At 41.5% G+C, this 21,350-nt stretch overlaps 1 protein-coding gene across 3 annotated transcripts in view; it reads right to left on the bottom strand.

The window, feature by feature from the left end:
- Positions 1-21,350, bottom strand: part of DOC2B (double C2 domain beta) — a 595,594-nt gene that overhangs the window by 416,162 nt on the left and 158,082 nt on the right. The gene's annotated exons all lie outside the window — the stretch shown is intronic.

Here is a 21,350-nt window from a genome sequence, read left to right as displayed (position 1 = left end):
CCCAGTGTTTTACATTACTTTTTCTGGCTGTCAAAAGTCATATTTGTCAGCAGCATCTTAAAAAATATTTTGCACTCCAAGTGCTTTTGGGGTGTCCCATATTCCCCAGTGTGAAACAATAATTTTTCTGGCTGTCAAAAGTCATATTTGTCAGCACTATCTAAAACAATATTTTGCACTTCAAGTGCTTTTGGGGAGTCCCATATTCCCCAGTGTGAAACAATAATTTTTCTGGCTGTCAAAAGTCATATTTAGCAGGAGTATTTCTACAATTTCTTGCACTAAAAGTGGTTTGGGCTCATTAAAATGGATTCAAAGCAGTCCACATATGAGCAGAATCAGCAACCAGGTTCTGTCACCAGTCCTGATGGTAGTGTTCCCAGTACGTCATCTGGTAAAGGCGATGTAAAAGTACATAGTCTTTTTAAATCAGGGAAAAAAACACACACCCAAAATTTTTTTACCGTGTTGAAGCAAAAAAGAAGTGTAACTGAGAAAAAGTTAAGTGCGGATAAAAAAAAAAATTGCCAACATGCCATTCTACACACGCAGTGGCAAAGAAAGAATGAGGCCTTCGCTTTTCTCTATTAGTGGCAGATCAAATAATGTTATTGAGCCTTCTTCTTGTACGGTCACTCATGACCAAGCAAGACCAAGTAATTTGGAGTCTAAAAGTGGTGCACAACTACTGTTACGTGTGAAAGCCGAGCTGCAAGAAAACAGTAAGGCATTAAAGGATAATGTATGCTCTGAATCAGAAATGACAACAATCCCTGTGGAGAGTCCATCCACCAGTGGTATGTCTAATCGTGAGCATTCTGTTAGTGTACCCATAAAGAAGGGCTCTTTCAGAAGTTCTGCTGATGTGTGCCTGAACAGCCCGAGTGTAGCCGGTGATACACAAATTAAGGATGCAACTTTGGAATTAGAAGAGGATGAGGGGGAGATTTGTGTAGGCGACGAGGGCACTAATGATGATGTTGATGATTATGATGCAGACAGATATCAAATTGCCTTTCTCAATTTCTATTTATATTCTAGACTCTATAACGGCTGAATAGTTTCTATTTTACTCCTAGTGGAGAGGGGGTCTGATGCAGACAGATACCAAACTGCCTTGGTCCATTTATTTTTATATTATAATTCTACAGTCTATGCAGGCTGCTTTTTTCTATTCAACTACAAGTGGAGGGCGGGGAAGGGCGGGTCATAGACAGCCAGCAAACTACCTTGGTCCATTTATTCTTTATACTGTTCAGTCTATGCAGGCTGCTTTTTTTCTATTTAACTACAAGTGGAGGGGGGGTTCATAGACAGCCACCAAACTACCTTGGTCCATTTATTTTTATATTCTAATTCTACAGTCTATGCAGGCTGCTCTTTTTCTGTTTAGCTACAAGTGGAGGGGGGGGTCATAGACAGCCACCAAACTACCTTGGTCCATTTATTTTTATATTCCAATTCTACAGTCTATGCAGGCTGCTTTTTTTCTATTTAACTACAAGTGGAGGGCGGGGGGGGGGGGGGGTCATAGACAGCCACCAAACTACCTTGGTCCATTTATTTGTTATATTGTTCAGTCTATGCAGGCTGATTTTTTTCTATTTAACTACAAGTGGAGGGGGGGTACCTATAGAGACTGACACCACTTTGGCCATTTCTATTTCACGTACAGTCAATGCAGGCTGATTTTTTCCTATTTAACTACAAGTGGAGGGTGTAATATACACCCAAAGACGATGGCTACACTGCCAATAGTCAAAGATGGAGGGGGAAGACAACCAGGCTTGTCTGTATAATTTGCAGGCAAGTGTTAGAATTAAGGACGGCCTACCAGGGATTAAACTGTTTTTTTCATAATTTATTAGCTTTAGAATTACCTCACTTATCCAAGAAACAGGTGGAGCACTAAATTAGGTTATTTTAGACCAATTTTTTTTTTTTTTTTTTCAAAAATAGCAAAACAAAACCAAACAAAACCAAAACCAAAATACGCAAGGGTGGTTTGGTAAAACCAAAACCAAAACATACGGTAATCCAGATACAAAACCAAAACTAAAACACGGGGGTGAGTGAGCATCTCTATTCTAAACAGAGCTCAATTTAGCATTCTAATCCATTTTTTTGTTCTGTTATTGATGGCTTTTGCCTGAATAGTGTTGATTAATTACGAACAAGCCAAGTAAAGTACCTGATTAATCTGCCTTCTGTTGTGTACAGACCACAGATGCAATAAATAGTAGTTCTACAGATCTAGAGTTTCAGTCATAGTTTCCAACATTTCAAAATAGTTTTCAGGGATGCTTTGCTGCTGCGCAGTGAACCATGTCAGTATGGTTCATTGTTACTGTAGTCACAATATTAATGTAAGCATTTATATAGATAGGCACAGTTAAACAACAGGCCACCAAAGCAACTCCAGGAAAGTTGAAACTACCCCATACACCAATACTAAAAATTATGATTTCTAATCTGTGTTTTTTTATTCAGCAACTTCATAAATGGTAATATTTTGTCCTATATGTTATTTAGTTATTTTAATTATATTATGATTTAATTATATTATTTTAAAACTCTTCAGGAAATATTGGTCTTGCAGTGAACAGCAAAATCACATGAGATAGATGTAATAATTTGACGGTGAAAATTTTTGACTAAGACGCGGCAAATCCTGATACATTAGTCCCTTCCAGCTTAGTGATTCTGTGATGAAGAATGTCTCCTCTGAGCAAGTGCCTCATGGAATATTTATTGCAGAACAACTATGCTTATGTTGTGTCAGTAACAGCAATGTTAAATGTCTATAACGGTAGTTTTTACTCCAGAATCAATACAAGTCTGATCTTTAGAAGGGTTAAGCTGCTTCAAACACCTTTAACATTGCTTCATCATTACAGGGTGGTGTAATGAGAAGATTGTGCTTAATTATTTCTCACAGTCTAATGTTTTAGGGAGGGAATCTTACCAAAATTTTACAAACATTTGCTGAGAGAATTCAAATGCATAAAAATGAAAAACAAGCAACTTGCAATAGCAAGTTCCCAAGTGAATCTTTTTTCACTAAGAATCTATTTAGCAAAGTCTGGGAACTAACACAATTAGTTACAGTAAATGAAACAACATGCGCTCAGTGACAGCTGAAAACACAATCCATGATTAGTTCCAGCAAAGTCAATAATTAAAGAGCTATTGATTGTGCTATTTAACATTTCCTAGTACAAAACATAATAAGGTTTAACCTTCTACATGCAGACAAAAATACGCTAATATCATACCGTCTATACACCAAGATGCCCAGTGTTAACAAGATTAATAAAAAATTAGAAGAGTTGAAATATGTGTGTATCCAAATGCAGTCCTTCAAGACAACTTACCGGTGTCGTAACTACAGGGGATGCAGTCGCCATATTAAATAAATCATAAATCAATTGACAATGCAAAGTAGAGGAGGCCCGACTCTGCTTTCATCACCCAGCCACTAGCCAAATTTTGCAATGGGGCCTGGCGTTGCACTATTTCACTCGTGCAGCTTACGGTGGTGATCATATTGCCAACAGTGAATTTGTCGCAACCAAAATAGTGACAGGGTAAAAATGTCCACAGATTCATTCTGCCCACATGTTGTAGACATTATGATTGTCAGACAAGTGCTGGCACTAGCAAAATCGGGGGACAAAAATCTTTGGATCCCCCCCTCCCGATTTAACAAAAGCCAGCACTAATCTGTGCTAGCTGGGGATGGTGGCACTATAGCAGGGGAACCCATAGCCTGTGGTCCCCCCCAGTGGCGGATCCAGGGGGGGGGGGGGGGCGATCGGGGCGATCTGACGGCTGCACACTGTGCAGGTCCGTTCAGCAGGGACAGTGTGCTGCTCGGCTGCTCTGATTGTGTTTTAAACACAATCAGAGCAGCGGGACAGCACACTTTCACTGCTGAACAGACCTGCACATACTGTGCAGCCGCCTGCAGCCTTAGAACACAGAAAGGGGGCGGGGCCTAAATCGCCTCCCCTAAAATCGCCCCGGGTAGGGCAAATGTCTGGGTCCGCCCCTGGGTCCCCCTGACATAATGATCGATATTAAATGATAATAGATATAATTAACATTTTACTCACACTATTAATGAAAATGTTATGCATGTTCTGGACATCACCTTCTTAGTCAGGGATCAAAGAATTATAGGAAGGAGTGGATTCAAACAATGATCTACACTTCCAAAGTCTGCACCATAGGAATTGGATTTCAAACATACCAAAAAGCCAACTGAATAGACTGAGGAGAAATTGTTCCTTAAAATCCACATTTGAAGATCAAGCTAAAGATATGGTGGGGAATTTTATAGAGAGGAGATATCATCCAGTTTACAAATTGATACATGGCTTCCAGTGAGATCATAGGTGTAAACACCAACATTGTACGACATGTAATTTTATTTATAAGAGAACAACGGAAGTGTATGACACAATAACTTTTAGTATTCAGTGTTTCAAAAATTGCGAGACTCTATATGTGGTTTACATGCTTCAATATCCTTGAAAAATATAGTATATTGGTAGGACCATTCGCCCTTAAAATATAAGATATATGGAACATAGACGAAACATAATAAACAATAAGCATTCAAAGTGTGTATGTTTAGGTTACACACCTTGCATCAATGAGGCGCCGGAATTTAGTACTCTTTTATACAGAAAAGATACACTGAAGATAAGTTATTCATACTTGGAAATTACAGCTTAGTCCATTTGTTGGATGCTCTATGAAATATATTGTGTATTTTCTATCGTCCCTTGAATGTGTGTGAAGCTAGATAGTTTCTGGACTTGGTGATTTATTTCTTTAATATTATTTTTTTGATGTTTAACATATAATGAACAAATCCCTGAGCAACACTGTTTTGATCATATAGGATATAAAGTGTTAAATAGGCAAAGGGGAGGCTATAAGCAAGAGTTCATTTTGATTGGCCGATGGTCACATAAATATGGAGTTTAGCCTAGGAAGTTCAAACTATGAAAGAGTCCACCCTCTAGTACGAAACACATTGATCCTGTACATCAACACGTAACTATATAGTCACATGTACTGGTCACAGGAACGTGAGGAACGGAAGACGGAACAGATTCAGAAGAGGGTACGTGTCGCTATAGAGACAGGAAAGAGGAATTGAAAATATCCAGCCAGATATTCATAAGCTGCCCACTTATGTACACTAACATGCTCCATATTTAATGAATGTATCCTGCGACAGGTTATGATGTATTAGCCGCATACTAACCATACACTGCGAGTGCTTTGACCTAAACAGATCAACATGGAGATTTAATATGTCCTTTCTACATTTGAAATGAGTGAGAATGATTTACAGGAGATCTAGCTATGTGCTAATGCTAAAGAGAGTCTTTTTCACCCTGTTATACGGCAAATGTTTATTCCATATGGGACTGACACAACTCTTAATTGTTTAGAGTGTGGACAAACACTGATATAAAGCAATTTAAGACTGATTACTTGTGTTAACTACAGTGAGTTCTTCAGTTTGCGCCTTTATCCTGCAATTTGATTAAATAGATTTTTGTTTTTAAGTGTATTTTTAAATACATTTTAATGTTTTTAACCAATTCCCGGATGTGAATTCTGCTATCTGATAAAATTACATATCAATTAATAGATTAATCTGGTTTAATTAAGTTTCACAACTTTGCAATATGAAGTAGTTAGCTCAGTCTAATGGAGTTTTTTCATTATATATTGCCTTTATTCTTTTTAGAATGGATAAGATGAAGCTTTAGTAGTTCATTTAGAATTTAATGCATTATGGAAAAAAGAACATTTACATGTCTATATTTAAATTGCACATATCTTGCCAAACTAAAAACATAGATGTGCATTTGATTTTGATTCTGTATGTTATCAAGTGCATTGTGTTTGTGTTCCATCCCCTTTATGTACCCTTTCCCCCCTTTTTTTTTCTTCTGTACCCCTTTTGAAAAACTTTAAAAAACAATAAAAATTGTATTAGTTAAAAAAAAAAACATAGATGTGATTCACTACGTATGCTTTGCCTAAACAGTACTTGCCATTCATAGACACACAAAACAGACTGCAATATATGCATATGCGTAAGTACAATAAAAGCTAACATTAGAATGCATTAACACATTTTTTCATAAAATAATATCTCTTAACAGTATAATCTTTTATATAAGGTTTTCTTGAATTTTTTCTTATTTACTATTTTTTTAAAATTATTTACATACTGAGGATTTCAATGCATACTGCACATACAATAGTATATATTAGTTGGATACAGTTGTTCTGTAATAGTTAGTGGCACACATATGCCTTGCCAGTAATCACCATAATTCAGCATTTACACCTGCCCTGTAGTGGGTGCTAAAGATAATGGTGAAACCAAGTGTTGGAACGTCCTTACTGTACATGGACTATGTTAGTTTCTGTCTCTTAAGTCATAGGCAGTCGTAAGTGTCATTTGCATTTGGACATGTGTTCATTATTACAATGTCTATTTCTGGGCATGCGCTGACATACTGTATTTCATGCAAAATAGGCTACGCAAATGGATGTACATCTGAATTAGTGTCTGTCCTAGCAATGGGTGAAGCTTTGCAAAAATGGAAGTAGTAAAGGGGAAAAAATTGGGGCGGGAGAAGCGTTTTTATAGAAGTGTTGTGAAAGTCAGTAGGAGAAAGAGAGAAGGAAATAAAGGATAGTAGGTGCATAGTGCAGCCTGTACCTGACCTGCATTGCCCTATGCTTTTAATTGCCATGCTGTCAATGCTGCTTGTACTTCCTCAGTGGCTGCTCCTATGCAGAAGGACTGTGAGCTGACTCTATACAAGTATTATCCAGACTAGCAAACTGATAACTTGTCACCCAGGTCTTCATGGTTAGCAGACCAGGAACCTGTGGGGTATGCTCAAGAACACCTGTACCCTATTTACAGAACATAGAAACGAGCTGTACAGCCTCTTCATTTTATCCCATTTACCTATACCTAATTGATCTGACTTTGACCCCTTGATGAGAAAGACCAGCTCCCCACCTCTCAACTTAATGTTGGCTATGCCAAGCCTATTGGCTTCTTTTTTCATAGGACTAACTAACCTAATTATTCTTGTACCTCTGAAAAATGTCAGTGCAATCCTAAATAATGTTTCCTCTAAACTTGACCAGCACACTCTGCAAGACTATTAATAATCATTTCCAATATTATAATAGAACACCAGCTGGCTGGGGTTGAAGTGAGTCTATTGCAGTATGCCACAATTCGCCTTAAATTAAACTGCAATAAACAGCAGTGATATATCAGGCCCGCCTAATGACTGCAAGAAGAATGAGATACCTATCATGCTGTTTCTGCTGAGCTGGCCGCATTACCCTGCTCTCTCATATGCAATAGAAATAGTCCTCATTTGGGCAACTTCTAGGGATCATAATCCCTTAGCTTGGAAAAAAAGCTACCTAGGTGTCCCATTGTGTGCAGTAGGTGGCCCATGTATTACAAGCCAATGGGCATGAATTGATTCACACTCATTAGATCACTAACTCTCAGAGGTAAGCAGGAAATCTATGAGTGGCTCTATCTGCCTGTAAAGCCAAGGACTGAAATGTAAGAACTTTAAACTGTGTACCCCATCTACTAGCTCAGCATTAACCAAAGTAAAGCTCATTGTATCACCTGCTTGTCCAGCTTTTAACTTCTTACCAATAATGACACCTTATTGTCAGGCTTGAACATCACATGGTTATTGACGGGTTCCGATCCCCATAGCTCTACTGCCACTGTCAGAGTAAATACCTATAACAGTACTGCGCTACAAGCCAAGTATGGTTTATATACTCTCCAGGCCATTCTTCAGCCCACTATATTTAATGCAAGGCAGGGGGTGGACCTTCAAAATTTGGCCAAACAACTGAGGAATATTGTCACACTCTGTGCCTAAAATTGCCAGTGCCTTAGCCTTAGCCAACAAGTTGCTTGTCTGCTAATGACTCTTCAATCATTCCTTTCTTTCTTAAATCATCTGTTGATGGTGTCTATTTCCCATATAATTCAGGGTCAATTACATTGTATGCTGACTAATCTGTAAGTCTTTAAATGATGGGCACAAAGTGATAATATCTATAGATTCACTGTTCTAAACTATTGCTCACTAAATGCAAGCAAAGAGGTGGAGCTACTCACACATAGGACTCTTTGTAATCGTCACCAGAGTCCTGCGCTCTCTGCTCACTACATACTTCTCTTTCAAGCAACTGCCTACCTGTCCTACCCATGCAGCCACTTGGCTTTGCAAATGTGTTTGAGAGAAGCTGTGCTCTGTTGCGGTTGTGGCCTATGCTACACTTTTGCTAAAGTATGACCTTCACTTTTGTAAACAGACCTTTTTGTCCCAATAATTTGATGTTAAAACCTGATTCTTTAACCTTGTTTGAGCACCTCTTCATCTCCTTTGTTAGCCTACTCCTATTGTCCTATTCCCAGCAACACATGCAACAGGACCCTTGGGAGGCACCTCCAGTAAACATGCTGGATTCACATTAAAAAAATCCTCCCCACCTTGTGAATATCTGCTACAGTTCTTCTGTCAGCTTGAGGGCCACCATCTCCAAATGAATATTCCGCCAACTCTCGACCACATGCTCTGACCACTGCATGCTATGCAAACAATGCCACTATGAATGTGTCAAATGTGGTGTCTGGCCTTGTTATGGCCCACAGTCTTCCATCTGTGCCAGGTAATGGCCAGTACAATAGGCCAGCTGTACTTGAACCTGTCTCTGTTTATCTCCTACACTCTGTCCAGCAACACTTTGTTCCCTTTATGGGTTGAAGCAGAAACCACCTGTTTGACAAATGCTGGCGACTTTGATGCCTGCAAGGAAAATGATGGCCAACAACAAGTCAATTGCAAGTGAGCATTGTTCATTTCTCTTTTGCTCTGACACTTAATAACTATATTGTCTTTACCAAACTTTAAGTCTGCGCTTTGCTTTAGTGCCCTAAGGACTTCATCTTACTACTTGCGTAGCTGCTTTTGCCTGTCAACTTCTCAGGCTACACACTAGAGCAGCTGGCGTCACCTACTTCAGTTCTTTTCTCGCTCTTTGACTACTCTTTCTAGGCCCCTTAGGAGGTGGAGATAAGCTCTGATCCATCTTCCCTTTTTAGCTATCTAAAGCCCTAAAGCTTCACTGGATTCAGAGCTCCTCTCTTGGGGGTGCCTTCTCCCCTTCTTCTTTAAGGAATTCTTCCACTATGTCTCCCCAAGACTTGAGCATAGAGTGATTCAGTGACATTTCAAATAAATCGGGGGATTTCCTTTCCTTTACTCGTGCCACCATCTTATGTTGGTAAGGCCCCATCTGTGGATATGGAGTTTTTAGATCACTCCAGCTGACAACAGATGATATGACAACAGTCTTTAGCAGGCAATATTCTCTTTACCACAATGGTAACATTATTTAAGCAAGTGACAAGGCAAAGTCCCAGGATTTTAGCATGATGGCAAAGTCCCCATATCATAACAAGATACCATATAATAGCCAAATCCCAGACAATGTTGGTTCAATGTTGTTCCCAGATGTTGATATTCCTCAGATCAGAGTATGACATCTTCAATCCGTCACTCCAAACTGGATTTGTGGGCTTTGAAGATGAAGTTTCAAACTTCCAGTTTCACTACCAGATCACACACACTGACTCCCTTCATGCTCTGGTCTGCACTTCTGTACATACTTTTACTATCCAGATGGATATTTGGATAAAATGACTATATTTTTGTAAAATAATGTCTCTTCTATACACAGCATAATACAAAACACTCTTGGCTTCCAATACAGCTTGATATTCAAGTTCCATCAGGACTAGCAGGAACTCCTGTTGTTCTGTATACTGTGCAAACAAGATCCAGGCTGCTGACTACACAATAGAATGTCAATTAAGGCTTAGCTGAATAATTGGAATCGGACATATGGCTGCTGCAAACACAATCATAGAATATTATCCTAATTTTAACAGTATGCATAACCTCTGTACTAATTGTGCACATTTTACCATCTAAGTTATGACATTACCTAAGGCTGAGTGCATACTACTATGTTTACAGCCAATTATCGACCCAATCAGACGATAAACAATCGGTTGGCCCAATATCACAGCAGTGTATACCCAGCAATGATGAATGAGTATCGTTCCAAAGTCCATCGTATCATGAACGAGATCTTTAAACTGAACTAAAATGTTGTTTTAATTCTGCAGTGTAAATGCATTTACGAGTATCTTTGCAACTCGAGTATCTTTCCTTACAGAGACAGCGCTGGGAGGATACTGATCACTCCCGAACTACAATATTGAAAATCCAGTCTCTACCCTCAACTTCCCTGCATCCCTGCAGCTGTGGAGATGTCCCCCATTGACGTGTCCAGGAAGAGGTGAAGCTGGAACATCAGAAGAAAGAAGACAACTAACCGTTCCTGCGTTCCAGTGCCGGTGGGACATCCAGTGCGATCAAGTAAGAAGATGCCGGCAGAAGTGGCAGGGTGCCCTTGTAAGGGCAAGGAGCTACCCTACCACGCGAAGATAGCACTGAAGTCGTCGGTGGGGAGCCCTTGTAGGGGCTAGGAGCACCCCCGCCCAGAAGACAGCAGGGAGCTGCGTGCCGAAGAGGAGAAGAGGCGCCGCTGGCTGGAGAGTCTGGAAGACCTGGAGGCGAAGACGATGGGCAAGTCGAGAATACTAGGTAAGTATAAAATTGATTGTAGGGTCCGGCACAAGACTCGTGGGCACTTTGGACACTAGGCTTGTGGCAGTAGATAGTGGGGAGAAGGCTCTGGCACAGTTAAGTATAGGTAGAGAATTATCTGGGTACTAGGCCCCAATAAGAGGTGGGCTTAACGCCCATAGTTAGAGAGGGGCATAAGGCCCTATAAAGAGGCATAAGGCCACATAGATAGCTGGGCTTAAAGCCCATAGTTAGAGAGGGGGCACCAGGCCCAATAGAGATGGCACAAGGCCCAATAGTAGAATTAGGCACAAGGCCCTATAGTTAGATAGGGGCACAATGCCCCAGTAGACAGAGGCAGGGCAAGTTTCTTTACAGATGCAAGACTTCAGGCCCCCATTAAAGGTAGGCACTTGTTTCCTTGCTGTACTCCTGTGATTCTCTGTGTCTGTGGGGACCAAGGGGTTAGTTAGAGCACACACAATTAGGGTAGGACACACGGTAGTTTCCCTGTCCCATAGGTCCCTGGGGTTATGCAAGATTCCTGTGGTAGTGATTGGGCACCTCACTGGCAGTGCAGCACGGCCCTTTTGAGTTCCAGGAGCGCCTCCTATGTTTCCAATTGGGTGTCCCAGTCTGAGTTCCGTCAGGGTCCTTGACGGATCCAGATTTGGGCGGTGTTACCACTTGGGTGAATACGACCGATTTGAGTTCTGACAGTGGCCACTGGCGGTTCCCAGCGGAAGCCGCCACCCTGGTGGTGCGTTGTTCCTGTGAGCCCCGGTCGGGCAGGTGGCAACTGGTCCTTGGGATTCTGTGAGTGACCCCGTAGTGAGAAGATAGTCTTCTCGGTATGACCTGGGTGAGGGTTAGGGTCAGCCCCAGGAGTAGAGGATGAACACTGGCTGGTGTTCCCCGTAGGTATAGGGGGGAGATTTAGGGAGTACACCACACCCAGTATCTAGCGAAGTTGCATTATCCGACCATTAGTTGTTGTAGGGTCAAGGCGTCTGTTGTTAGCTAGTGCTAGTTGTGTGGGTGGTACATTCTAGCCTTACCTGTAGAGTAGAGGGAGACCATGTTGTGTGCTGTCTTCCACAGGTGACGGAGAGGAGCAGGACAGCAGAGACCGGAAGTTGGAGTGCCCGAGTGAGTATAGCTCTCTTGATTCTTACTTCTGGTTAGGCCCTCACCAAGGGGAGAGTAGAGTATTTGGGGAGGGACTGTTCCCAGTCACAAATACTCGTAGTCTCACGTTCTTGGCAAGAACAAAACGAGGTGCCGGCAGCCGGGGTTGTTGAGTGAGTGTCTCTGCTCCTTGCCGTAGCCTCAGACAGTACTTTCTGGTAGGCAGAGGTCTCAACTTCTGATTCCTCCTTAGGGGGAAGTGGAGTTATCTGACGGAGGTTCAGTTGCTGGTTTACTGGAATAGGAAAGAGCGGTGTATTCCTCTGCAGGGTCCAGGAGTCAGACCTTCACTAAAGACGTTGCTGAGATGGAGAGCAGCTGGGGTGAAACCGAAGTGAAGGTAGGTGGTCATCGTTTGGAAGATAAGACTTCTGCGTGTGCCTGTCCTGTTCCCCGACAGGCGCTTCACAGCTGCGGATCCCAAGACTGGAGCTGATTCACTGCTAGAACAATTCTTCATCAAGCAGTGTGTAGACACTCTGTACATTATCTAGGCATTATGCAGCTTTGACTTTTGTCTCCGTCACACTGTATTATCTCAGCCTGTAATTAAATGTTAAAGGACTCAGCTCTCCAAATCCACACTGCTTTTACTGCTTGGAATATACCTCTTCTCTGAGATCAGCTCCATAGACACAGACCGGAATGATGATAAGTGTCAAGCTATGGAAATCCCTATGTATACGGACATTGGTTATAACATGACCATGAAAACCAGAGGGAGGCAGGTATCCAGTAACATGAGTTTGCCCTGCTGGTATAGTATGGCTGTCACATTCATCTGAAGTTCTTCTTATTTTCCCTCTATCATCATCATTACAATTTACTTATATAGCGCCACTAATTCTGCAGCGCTGTACAGAGAATTCACTCACATCAGTCCCTGCCCCATTGGGGCTTACAGTCTAACTTCCCTAACGCACACACACACACACACACACAGACAGACACACAGACTAGGGTCAATTTGTTAGCAGCCAATTAACCTACCAGTATGTTTTTGGAATGTGGGAGGAAACCGAAGCACACGCAAACATGGGGGGAACATTCAAACTCCTCACAGATAAGGCCATGGTCAGGAATCCAATGTGCACTGAGCAGGTGTACTCTCCAATCCCAACTTGCAGGGTAATGTGTGAACAGACAAGACACAAATGCTCCCCTATTATGGAGCAGTTTAATTTTAAGTGGCTGGATTCTCTGGATTGCAGCAAATTGCAAAAACGATATCAACAACCTGTGCATGGAAGACCCAAACATCGAATATGATGATACCCCTAGAGGATCTAGTATTCTGCCTTCAATACTTAGGTCCCAGAGTCCTAGCAATGGCCATGATATGCAGCATAAGGATATCCAAAGCAGAACAATCTGTGAGAATTCAGGAAAGTGTGTCTTGTCCCCTTCTGTCTACTTCTGGAGTTGATGTTTATTGGAGCAAGGATGACAAAAGCAACAAAATAAAAGCAAATAGATCACTTGGATCTGTAGAGTCCCAAACTTTTCCGCCGATGGTTATGCCAGATGAAGAGCACAGATCTGAAGGTAAATCGTGTATAGTGTGTACACATGAATCAGCATACTGATCGGGACTTCTTTTTCTTCTGTCGTTGGTAAAAATTGCTAAAACTATTGCATAGAATTGTTAGACTTTTCCTGTAGTGTGTACCCCGCCTAACTAATTGCTATACTCAAAGTCTTTCACAAAACAGTTATTGAATACACATTGCCAATTTGTTATGTCACCCACCTGGTGTAATTTAAACATTACATCCCAATATACCATAATTCACAGATAACATCATAACATATGAATTATGACAGACACATAATGCATAATAATAAAGTGTCAACCTTGCGACCAAACCATCTGCGTACTTTAGCAATTACATGTATATTGATGCACAAGTCTTACACAGCATAATGTTCATAGCAATTGCATATGATTTCTAATATTGTGTCCTTAACATCCTGCTTTCCTCACACACCCCCTGTTGACCCTCTTTACCCCATCGGGCAGGGGCCACTCCTGCAGATCCTTTTCTTGAATCTACACTCTCACTACACCTAAATTAGCCTGCCAGCCAGTTGGATTCCCCATCTACAGGGAACAGCTGTGATACCAACCACTCCGGATTCCTTTTCTTGAATCCCCAATCTCAGTGCATCTAAAGCTGCCTCCCATCCAGTTTCTGTCACCATCCTTTATCCCAGTGGTTCCCAAACTTTTGCAGTTTGCGGCACCCTTAGAGTCTCCATAATTTTTTTAAGGCACCCCTCCAAAATAATTACCGAGCAGTCCTGTTTTAGAAGTAGTTGGGTCAAAAAATTGTAATAAGTATTTAGGTCAGGACAGAAATGCTTATTTAGTTGTATGCAAAAATGCCCCCTCTGCATCCAGACACTCTGCCCTCTCTCACACTGCCCCCTCTGCCCTCTGTCCCGCCTCCTCTGCCCTCTGTCACACTGTCCCCCCTCCTCTGCCCTCTGTCACGCTGTCCCCCCTCCTCTGCCCCTCTCCTGCTGTCCTTCTCCTCTGCCCACTGTCCCCCTCCTCTGCCCTCTGTCACGCTGTCTCCCTCCTGTCACGCTATCCCCCTCCACTGCCCCTCTCATGCTGTCCCAGCTCCTCTGCCCTTTGTCCCAGCTCCTCTGCCACGCTGTCGCCCTCCTGTCACTCTCCTCTGTCCCCCTCCTGTCACGCTGTCCCCCTCCTCTGCCCTCTCACGCTGTCCCCCTCCTCTGCCCTCTGTCATGCTGTCCCAGCTCCTCTGCCCTCTGTCCCAGCTCCTCTGCCCTCTGTCACAGCTTCTCTGCCACGCTGTGCCTCTCCTCTGTACCCCTCCTGTCACTCTCCTCTGTCCCCCTCCTGTCACGCTGTCACTCTCCTCTGTCCCCCTCCTGTCACGCTGTCACTCTCCTCTGTCCCCTCCTGTCACGCTGTCACTCTGCTCTGTCCCCTCCTGTCACGCTGTCACTCTCCTCTGTCCCCTTCTGTCATGCTGTCACTCTCCTCTGTCCCCTCCTTTCACGCTGTCACTCTGCTCTGTCCCCTCCTGTCACGCTGTCACTCTGCTCTGTCCCCCCCTGTCACGCTGTCACTCTCCTCTGTCCCCTCCTGTCACTCTGCTCTGTCCCCTCCTGTCACGCTGTCACTCTGCTCTGTCCCCTCCTGTCACGCTGTCACTCTGCTCTGTCCCCTCCTGTCACGCTGTCACTCTCCTCTGTCCCCTCCTGTCACGCTGTCACCCTCCTCTGTCCCCTCCTGTCACGCTGTCACTCTCCTCTGTCCCCTCCTGTCACTCTGCTCTGTCCCCTCCTGTCACGCTGTCACTCTCCTCTGTCTCCTCCTGTCATGCTGTCACTCTGCTCTGTCCCCTCCTGTCACGCTGTCACTCTCCTCTGTCCCCTCCTGTCACACTGTCACTCTGCTCTGTCCTCTACTGTCATGCTGTCACTCTGCTCTGTCCCCTCCTGTCACGCTGTCACTCTCCTCTGTCCCCTCCTGTCACGCTGTCACTCTGCTCTGTCCCCTCCTGTCACGCTGTTACTCTCCTCTGTCCCCTCCTGTCACGCTGTCACTCTGCTCTGTCCCCTCCTGTCACGCTGTCACTCTCCTCTGTCCCCTCCTGTCATGCTGTCACTCTCCTCTGTCCCCTCCTGTCACGCTGTCACTCTCCTCTGTCCCCTCCTGTCACGCTGTCACTCTGCTCTGTCCCCTCCTGTCACGCTGTCACTCTGCTCTGTCCCCTCCTGTCACGCTGTCACTCTCCTCTGTCCCCTCCTGTCACGCTGTCACTCTGCTCTGTCCCCTCCTGTCACGCTGTCACTCTGCTCTGTCCTCTACTGTCACGCTCCTCTGCTCTGTCCCCTCCTGTCACGCTGTCACTCTGCTCTGTCCCCTCCTGTCACGCTCCTCTGCTCTGTCCCCTCCTGTCACGCTGTCACTCTGCTCTGTCCCCTCCTGTCACGCTCCTCTGCACTCTCTCACTTTGCCCCCTCTGCCGCGCCAGCCATAAAAAAATCAAACAGAAACACTTACCAATCCGTGCGGCGCCGGGACCCAGCATCCTCCTCTCTCACGCAGCAGCACCAGCCATAAAAAAAATCAAACAGAAACACTTACCAATCCACGCGGCGCCGGGACCCAGCATCCTCCTCTCTCACGCAGCAGCAGCTGCTGCGTGAGAGAGGAGGATGCTGGGTCCCGGCGCCGCACGGATTGGTAAGTGTTTCTGTTTGATTTTTTTATGGCTGGCCCGCGGCACCCCTAAGACAGCGCCGCGGCACCCCTGGGAGCCGCGGCGCACAGTTTGGGAACCGCCGCTCTATCCAGTGATTTGCGGAGTATATTAACAATAGTACCTTTAAAAGAACAAAGCGCCTATCTACCAGAGGCTGCTGGGTGAGGCGAGCACGCCATCTAATTTTAAATGACACGGAGCATGATGCAGCTCATTTTCTTCCTCTTCTCTCTCCTTCCCAGGGCTTCTACAGTCCCTAATATTGCACCTACTCCCCATTACAGGTGAGATCTCATTGTTCTTAAACCTAGAGGCATTCACCTGCTCGTTGCAGCAGCAAGACCAGTGACAGGCTCCCTGCTGCAGTCGTACCATGCTGGCTGACTCCTATTGGAGGCTTTTATAGAAACCGGTCACATGTGCTGTTGTCCATAGCAACCAATACTTCTTAGCAACCTGAATACTCTGAATTCACTACAGCGGTAAATTGTACAAAAGCACACTGGTGGGCAGTGTGTGGCTACATCATTTCTGGAAAATTTGACAAGAGCTGGTGTTTTAGAAAACCAGGTACTGCAGCACACAGTCAGGTGAACCAGAAGAGGGTAACAGGTTGATAGAAGAGTTCTCATTAGGGCCAAGTCAAGACATAAATCACAGTGTTTCATATTTAAAATGTTTCTATACTCTGTTGTTTGGTATAGTTTTAAACAATATGTTAGCGAATTATACACAAAACTACCACCAGGGGAATATTCGATTGCTACAAGGGATTCCTAACTCACAGAATATTCCTAGCAGCTCTGAAATCAAATGGCAGTTCGCAAAGGGGCATTAAATGATGCTGTAACCCACAGGCTACTCTCTGGTCTGTGTGTCAAGTTCAAGAGTAGATAGAAACATTGTTACTTGAAACATACAGAACCGATTGGAAATTCCATTTTTGTGACAATATATTTGAGGCAGCTTAAGGGTAAAGCAATCATAAACTAGACTGTTAGTAGATGGCATATCAGTCAGAACATTCAACAAATAACCAGGAATAATATAAGGTTATTGTCTAAGTGCCTTTCCATGACAACATTTACTAGGAGATAAAAACAAATCATTTATTGCATTTTCCCACTGTTTGGGAAATGAAAAAATAAAGACTGTCAATGCCCAAGATCTGGACATCCCATTACTTGGGATTTTCAGCTCTACATGACTTAGGTTCAATGGTCCTCTCACATAGCAGAATATTGAACAGTTATCTCCTCAGTTACATAAAACATTTGTTTTGATCTTTTCATGCCCTCATTTAGAGGAAACAAAAAGTTAGACATTTATGTTCTGCAAAGAAATATTGTGTCTTGGCAACTATTTTCTGCGTTTAATGCTAAATCTTACACTACCCTTTGGTTTATACAAATATCTAAATTCTTCCACAACAGAATAGCTACAATGACTTTATATAATACAAATACATGCTTGCACCCCTGGAGTAGGGGGAAACAGCTCTATGCACCCCATGGGCTTCAAGCAATATCCCCAACATACATGTGCCACTGTAGACAAGTGTACAAAACATCAGCATTAAGGGGGGGTATTCAATTGACCACAAGGTTTTTTAACTGCACACGCAGGTTTTTAACTTCTATAGTGACCGTTTTTAGTTAACACAGCGAGAAAACTTGTGCAATTCAATTGAAAAAGAGGGAACGCTGCCCCCGCACATTAATCATTGTGTTTGCAAGTTTTTAGGGGAGTGAAGGGGAGTTTTAATGCATTCATGTATAACACAAAAAAAAGGATTGACATACATTTTCATACATTAGATTGCATTACACAACCATTCTAGTTGATAATATCTACATTACAGTACTTTCTTTAGCATATTTTTTTATTTAACTATTTTTTACTATAGAATAATCTATACCATGTCAAAACACATTAGTACATACATATTTGTACCAAAAACATACATAATTAGTCTTTTCTTTTATGTTTTTTTTTCATTATTTTTTCAAAAGAAAATCAACTTTTACATATTAAGCATTACTGATAAACATAGTTTATCTTTTTTTCTCTCATTATTACATGATTTCAAATAGTTTTCTTAGGTTTTTTTATTTTTATCACACCCCAAAGAGGTGCGAGATAAAACAGCATTTTGGCCTGTTTAACACGCCGCATGAAAAAACAATTGAATAGCTTTTAACGCGGCTGCCTCTCTCACACCCTATACTTTCAATAGACCTTCTACTGGAGCGCGAGAGGACCGTTTCATGAAAAAAAAATGAGCGTTAAAAATGGAATTGAATCGTGGGTAAAGTTAACCCACTCTAAAATTATAAAAAACCAGCATTAAAATGACTCGCGGTCTTAAAAAAAAATCTTGCAGTCAATTGAATACCCCCCTAAGACAGATTTCTGAGCCAATACTTGTACAATATGCCTCAAGATAACAATCACTACAACTGTATCCTGAAATGTTGCTGATCCTAGAAATGTACCAGGCATTGTCAACTCATTTTCTGTAATAAAAACTGACAACAGAGGCTTTGATAAAACAGTTGAATCCAAAAATAGGACAAAGCTGTTACCGGTAATAGCACACTTTCTTTAAAATTATATTTCTGAAGCACAGGGTTTATTTTTAGAGCAGATTATAATTGGATATAAAAGGAAATTATGTTTTGAAAATGTACATATAGTATAGCAGGCAATCTGCTTATTTTGTAGCAATAAATATATGGGATATAAAGAGTGGGAATAATACAGTATATTTAGAAGAACCAGTTCCACAGTTTGTGTTTGGACTAATTGAAAGACATAGGGGAAAATTTATCAAGCTGCGGGTTTGAAAAAGTGGGGATGTTGCCTAAAGCAACAAATCAGATTCTAGTTATCATTTATTTCGTACATTCTACAAAATTACAGTTAGAATTTGATTAGTTGCTATAGGCAATATCTCCACTTTTTCAAACTCACAGCTTGATAAATTTACCCTAAAGATTTGTAGAACCCCTTCACCCGATAACAGGTAGATTTGTCAGTCTATAATAAATTAGCTATGACTTAAATAGAACAGTTCATTATAATTTAGCAATATTATACTTGCAATGATTAAAAAAAAAAAAAACATTAACTGAACTATCCTAACTATGGCCATAGAATGTGTTTTCTATATAAAGTATTTCTGGAAAGTATAAAAAACATCCCAATGAAAATCTAGACTGAAGACCAATCTCCGCCACCTCCAAGGACTTCCCATTCACCTAGAAATGGCCCACAAAATGTGTGCTCTCCACCTCTTGAAGTTATTTAAATATCTTTTCCTGCAGCATGAAGTCTACATATAGACAGAACATGAAGTACATGAGTTTGTCTACGCTGCAATTACTTTGGAACATCCCGGCTCAGAAGATCAAGAATGTCAAAGCCTCCATATACTGCCATCTTAATTCTTAAATCCATGCTCCTCCTGTAAAATCAGGAGAATTAAAATCAAACAACAACAAGGCAGATTTCATACAATCATAATTGGGAATCAATGTTTCATTTTATGAAATTATTGATTATTCATTATTTATAATCATTTCTTTTTTATTTACGCTTAATCAACCCAGTAACATAACTCCCACCACAAGCGTGTAATTATGTTATTTCTACATCTACTGTTTTCTATAGAGTATTACTATATATGTGTGGAGAATTGCAGTATTTGTAAATGCACTGTGGACTGAAAGTTTGACATAAAAAATATGCTTATCAACAAAAAATATTATTGAATTTAGTATACTATCCAATTCCTTTTCATGTAAGCCTTTTTCATGCTAGAGTTTTGTCTGTGCTAGGTACATCATTTACAACACACTGAACTCCAGACAGATCAAACGCAGTACCTTTATAAATGTTAAAAATCCATGTTATATAGAAACAAGTTATTTTTAAAATATATTCCAAAATGTGGAACAGGAGAATATATAAGAAAACATACATTTTATATACAAAAGATAAGTATTTTAAAAAACAAAGTAAATTTGTGAACAGAGGTAGGCTTGGAATGTAACGTACTTTAAGTTGGGTAGTTAATGCAATCTGCAGATAACTGATAGAGCTCACAGAGACAAGGGCTGTCTGGTTCTTAGAACAGTAAAAAGATGTCTTGATTATTTTGGACTATAGCTAGGTCTCAATAAACTGTGTGCCCACTAGATGTGCTTGGCACATGGAATAAAAAAGGAGGTTTTCTATTGGCTTTGTGGTGGTATTCATCCTATTAAATGAAACCATTCATCTAGGTAGCCTTTATCTACTGCATAATTGTTCACACATCTAAGGAACAGAGATACTCTTGTCTATTTTGTGCTCCCATTTGTAGACCATAAGAACTATGCTATAAATGCAAGCACATGCAACTCTTTTATAATGTTAATGTAACTTCTATTGATCTGTGTTACTCTTAGCTGCCCAGTCTTTATTCCATGAGAGGCCTTCACTCTGGCTGTCCGGAGGTGTGTATGACTTGTTAAATTACTATCACGATTACTGCTGTTTATTTACAGTAGCTAATATGGTGCACATATTGCAACCCCCCATGTAAGAACAGACCAATGATCTGCCAGCCGGAAATGCAAAATCATAGCTTTCAGACCCAACTGTTGAAATTGCTGTTAAACATACTAAGGTAGATATCTAGCAGAGATGATATGTTATACAGATTTAAAACAGTTGATAAAAATCTCAACAGCGACTAGTTTATAGGTATTTAATTATGGAAAGACCATGTTCCATTGATCCCCAACTTTTAGTATGTATATTTCTGTTTATAATACATGCTACCTAGAAATGTGGAACTATACTCATTTTCACAATTTTTTGACTATATCAAAATTCAAGAAATTGCAGCACATTATCAAATATTTATATTGATTCATTGAGGATGAATTCTATTCCCTACATAGTCAGTAAATATTGTGCTGTGCTGTCCTTGTCTGTCATTATGAGCCATGTCCGGAAAACATATAAATATATATGAGTGACAGAAAATATGGAACATTTACACTGCTCTGGTAACTACAGTATAAAACACTTAATGCCAGGTCATTGTTGTCTCCAACACAACTTGATGAGGTCATTTCAATTAACATTTTTCTATTTTCAATCTTAATGCACTATTTTTATA

Source organism: Mixophyes fleayi, chromosome 2 (assembly GCF_038048845.1).
Source record: "Mixophyes fleayi isolate aMixFle1 chromosome 2, aMixFle1.hap1, whole genome shotgun sequence".
NCBI lineage: Eukaryota > Metazoa > Chordata > Amphibia > Anura > Limnodynastidae > Mixophyes > Mixophyes fleayi.
This window is presented reverse-complemented; position numbering and strand designations above follow the sequence as displayed.